The sequence below is a fragment of the Hydra vulgaris genome, chromosome 13 (assembly GCF_038396675.1).
Source record: "Hydra vulgaris chromosome 13, alternate assembly HydraT2T_AEP".
Classification (NCBI taxonomy): Eukaryota; Metazoa; Cnidaria; class Hydrozoa; order Anthoathecata; family Hydridae; genus Hydra; species Hydra vulgaris.
The window spans coordinates 2,641,537-2,647,158 of NC_088932.1; positions in this window are offsets into that span (position 1 = coordinate 2,641,537).

Here is a 5,622-nt window from a genome sequence, read left to right on the forward strand (position 1 = left end):
TCACTAGTAAAAAAACAGCCGACAAAGTGCTGAGCAGTTTTAAACATATTTTTGAAGACATTAAAAGAGACGATAAAACTTTTATCTACTTGCAAACGGATCAAGGTGGAGAATTTTTTAACAACAAAATGAATGGTGTTATGAACAAAACATTGTTTATTTTAGTTCTAAAAATTGTGGAAAAGCTTACTTGGCCGAATCAACCATAGGACGTTTAAAACAACTTTATCAAAAATTAAGAAAACAAGGCGAACTTCAGAAAAAGAATAGGAGTTTTTATATCGAGGACATGGAACAAAAACTCAACGAAAAAGAACGAGTCACAAGTGGAATCGCTCCTGATGAATTGGATGCTGACAACGCCAAAGGTAAAGCTCTTCGTTTAGTCGATCAATACCGAGACGGCAAAAGACGAGGACATCATTTTTCTTCTAACATGTTACATCGAGTAGAAAAAGAATACAAAAACGAAAAATTAAAAATATACAAACCTCTCTCCGTTGGAACCGAATGTTATTTGAAAAAGTATAAAATAGATCCCAAAAACACTTTTAGCAAATCGACTACTCGCGATCAACCCTATTGGGACACTACCAAAAAAGTAATTATTATCAAAGTCTCTAAGCGCTCTAACCCTTCAGTAGAAGGTTATTTACCCGTTTATATTTATAAAGTGGGAATAGTAGGCGATTTAAATACGACTTAAAGTAAAACGAGAAGATTTGTTACCTATTAACGAAGAAGACAAAGACATTTATTATAAAAACTTTAACGAATATGTTACCACTTTTTTAAAACCTTTAAAGAAAAGAGTGCAAGAAAAAAAGAAAAAAGGAAAAAATGAACAATTTAACGTTTGACGATGTTTTAGATGTAAATAAATATGATTGTAGCACGTATTGTATTGTATTATTTTAGCGAAATTAAAAATAAAAATGAAGCTAGCGTGCATTATAATGCCTTGAACGATTTTAGTTTGCCCTTGTCGCCTAACGATATTAACAAAACCACATTTAAAAATAATACCATTCTACATTTAGCGAGTATGGATGTTCCTACTAATTTAACAAGAGTAGACGAAAACCTATTTTTCTCTGAAAACAATTACGGATTAAGAATAGAATCTAAACCCGCTATAAAAAAAATGTTATCAGATATTCAAAACGATATGATTAGCAATCCTACAAGACCCATAAAATATTTTTATCTTGTTACTAAAAATGTTGTCTTGTACACCAATCATATACCCTTACCAGGTGACACGTTTCCTTGTTATGACATGGAAAACATGAACGCCGATCATTTGAGTTATATGTGGACCTTTAATGCGTCAGGTGGAGGTAAACTCTTTGGCGTTATGTCACCCACCGCCTATCAAGATGATTTTTTTGTTAGAAACTTGGAACTTTATAATTCTAAATTAGATAGACTTTTAAATTTTTCAGACTTTTTTTCAAGTTATTATAACAAAGATGGTAAAATTTCATCAACAAAATATTTTAATCCATAATATTTATTTGATCCTTCGACTGAGCTTCGATACAAAACGGCTGTAATCGATTTACCCATGATAAAGTTTAGTTTAGATAGCAACAACAATGTTCAACAAAATTTATTTAACGTTAATACTTCCCCATTTAGTAATATAGAATCGATTATAATTTATTATGGTATTATAAAAAAAGAAACGAATACGCAAGAAATCCTTCTTTTTTACAACCTATTCGATCTACATTAAGCGTGATCTCGCCTTTACAAGAAAGAGGTTTATCTTATTTCGGTTATTTTTCAAATAGAACAAGTGATAGTGTGTACGTTCTAGAAGATTTTACAAAATTATTACAATTTGATTATATTACTACTAATTCTCTATACGACAACATATTCAATTTATCATTAAATACTCACACTAGTAAAAATTATTTAATTTATGCAAAACATCCGCTTTTAACCGCCGCACAAATAGCAGCTATTTCACCCGAAAGACAAACTATTCTAAACGGTATAAAAGAAAACTTTGTTCGACCTTTTATTCATATTATGCTCTCACCCAATTATAAAAATCCGGCTTTAACTGGAACAAATTTAACCGCCGACAATAATATTCTTAGTGCTGATCTAGATGTCTTTGCTAATAACTTTTTACCTATTGCAGAAAGTACAAAATCAAAAATGAAACACATTGTACCGTGGCAAATTGCTTTCTTTTTATTAAAAATAATAACCAACACCAATTAATACCCTTTGAATGCAACCTATATAACGTAGAAACTAATCTTAACGATTTCAACACACCTTATAATGTCAACCTTCGTATTCAATCTTTATGGAAAATTTGGAACGATTATGTCGACACTAAAAACCCACTTTATCCTGGAGTTTATACCAATGAAAAAATAGTACTACCAGAATTTGTAGATATTATCAAAGCTGCTTTTACAACTGCTTTTCCAACTGGATTTGGTACAAAACTTATCTATGTTACAGCAGCTGATTTAGGCGTAGAACCTACAGAATTATTAACAAGTTTTTATCAAATTTATTTTCCTCTCACATCCAAAAGAAAATATTATCGTTATACTTTAAAAAATATACCGTTAGCTTCTTTACCTTTACCTTTTTTTAACGTAGATCAAGTCATATGGCCTGAAAGAGAATTAAAAATGATGGATGTTTTTACCGAAAGTTTAAACATGACAAACAATTTACTCAATCTAAATTTAAATAACTTGACTTTTGACGATCATACTTATGCAGGGTCCGATTTTAACATGTTTAGTAAATATCTTACAAATAAAGCAAAGGGTGTGCCTTCATGCATTCCTGATCCAATAGACGGAACTTCAAATTATTATACTTTTTTTTCTTTACCATCCTTCCAAAGAAAATTATTATCACCCATTAAATTGAGCACATTACTTATGAAAAGTAACGCCTATTTTGAAATGAAAAGTAACTCCTATTCAGATTATGATACCAGTTACACATGGAATAATGTTCCTATTGGTACTCCCGAAATGAAAGGCACTCCCTTTCAAGTATTACCTTCAAACTTACCTAATGACATTTATAAAATATGGACATCCGATAGCTCTTTAATCGCTAAATATAGCGCAGAAACTTTTATTGAAGTTTTAATATATTGCGAACAAAGCAAACCTATTTTTTCAAATACCATCAAAGTACCTCTTGTCACAACAAGTACTTTAGAAAGAGCTACCACACCGAGTCATAAAACATGGTTAAATAGTGTCAAAGCTATATTACAAGGAAATAATCTAACAGAATTGGTATTTTATTGCACTTCTCTTAATGGTCAATTTATTTATCAAAAAAAGAGCGATGGTAATATTATACAAACTTGGACAGACAGTTTACCTTTAAAAAATATCATTTTAAAAATGTATCAACCTGTTGGAAACAATCCTATACCTTATACTTTACTTTTACAAAGAGATCAATACAGTTTAACTCAACAAATCAATCCCTTTGTTATGCAAGTGGATCAAAATATGACCAACGCCATGTCGCTAGATTTTAAAATTCAAAAAAAAAGACTCGCTTTCTTAAGGTGTGCTCTAGTTCAAATTAGTAATTTTAATAACACTGTTTCCAACTTTCCTTCAACTACGGACGCTTACATTTTTATCAAATGCGATCAAGCTGTAAATTGTGGAATGTATATGAACAAAATTTATGTTCCCGGTATTGTTGATTTTTTCAATTTATTAGACTACACCAATTCTACTCAAGTCACCACCAATATTGATTTTACAAAAAATCGTCATCCTTCTATTCAAGGACAATTATCCACCTTTGATATCAACGATGTAGACGATTGGAAACAAACAAGATGGTCATTTTTCAATTCAAAATCTGAACCGCTTACCTTTAATAATCTTAGTTCTTCTGTTTTTTTTAATCCTACTTTAAAGATTCAAATGGTTCCGTTTTACAATTAACTAGTTTGATTAGTATAAAATAATGTCTTTTATTTTTTATTATGATTAAGAAAATATAAAAAGAAAAAAAAAGTTGTTATTTTTTTTCTCTCACTTATCTTACAAAAAAAATGAGTCTCTTTTGTGCCAAAGGAAGATATCATAAAAATTTAGTCAATTTAGAAGAAAAAATGATGCAAGAATCAAAAGTAAATCCTAAAGAACAATTCAGTCAAATTAAAAATCACATGCAACAATTACAAAATCAACTGACTCAATATTCGACTAAACCTGAATTGCAAAACATGAAATCCGAATTGGATGAAATTAACAAAATAAAAAATAAAAAAGAAGAAATACCAGAAGAAAAACCTCCCAAGAATAGGAGAAAAAAGGAACAAATCAAGTCCAAACTTAAAAAACGAAAATATTCAGAATCTGAACCGAAAGTTCAGAAGAAGAAGAGCTTGTTGAAAAAAAACCTAAAAGCAAATCTAGTCCTTTACACATTTGTTCGCAATGCTTTCAAGAAGTCAATGCCGTTGACAAAATAAACGGTTTATGTAGAAACTGCATTATTCAACAAAGAGCCATTTTATCAAGTCCACTCATGCAGAATAACAACGACAAAAAGAAAAAAAAATTGAACAAAAAAAGTCTAATTGAACTTGGTTACACTCGTGCTTTAAAAGACGTTAAAAATAAAAAAATACCATTAAAAACTACTTCAGAATCAGAAGATGAATAAATAGAAAAAAAAATGTTTTTCTTTTTTTTTTTTAAAAAAAAATGGGTTCGTTAGCTAAATATATGAGAGAGGGTGACGGCAACCGTTATACACCCAATACAAACGGTCATGTTACTATTGAAGATGTTTTGGCACAAGCAGATCACGAAAATCGTTTATTACAAGAAGCAACAAGTGGTAATATTAGCGCTGAATATAAAGCGATATTAAATGAAAAATATCCTGGTTTTCAAACAGCTCAAGCTCAAGATGAAGTCATTGCTGTTAATAATCAAAAATTTTCTTACGATCTTACTTCTGACATGGCTAATTTAATTTCTTTTACCACTATACTTAACGAATGGACATATCTACCAGATTATTATATAGATTTTGATTAATTTCTTTATAAAAAGACGACGAGTTAGCAAAAAAAGTATGTCTTTGCAACAACTTTATTCAAGCCTTATTTAAATGTTTCAAATTTTATCCCAACTATCAAAAAAATACTACTACTTGCGCAAACAACGCTGTTATTATTCGTTCTTACGATCGATTTAAAACAATGCTAGTTAAAAAAAGTTATATAAGGGCTTTTAGAGAATTGATGATTAATCCTAATTTAGGTTTAACAGAAGAAACTGAAAATACAAACCCTATTACCTATACTGAAACCAACGCGCTTATACAAGCTGCAGACCCTAATGGACTCATTAGACCACTCGCCGCAGTAGGAAGCGGAGCTGCTTCTATACCTCCTTGTTATCAAACAGTGCTAAGAGATAGATATAATGCTTTCATGACTGGAGAAAAAGGTTGTAAATTTAGAGTACCTTTGAGTTTAATATGTGAAATTTTTCAAATGAAAGAATATTTTGGAAAATATAAACAAGTAAGATTTGAGTTTTATATTGAAAACGATATGAATCAACTATTAGAATGGGTAAGACCTAT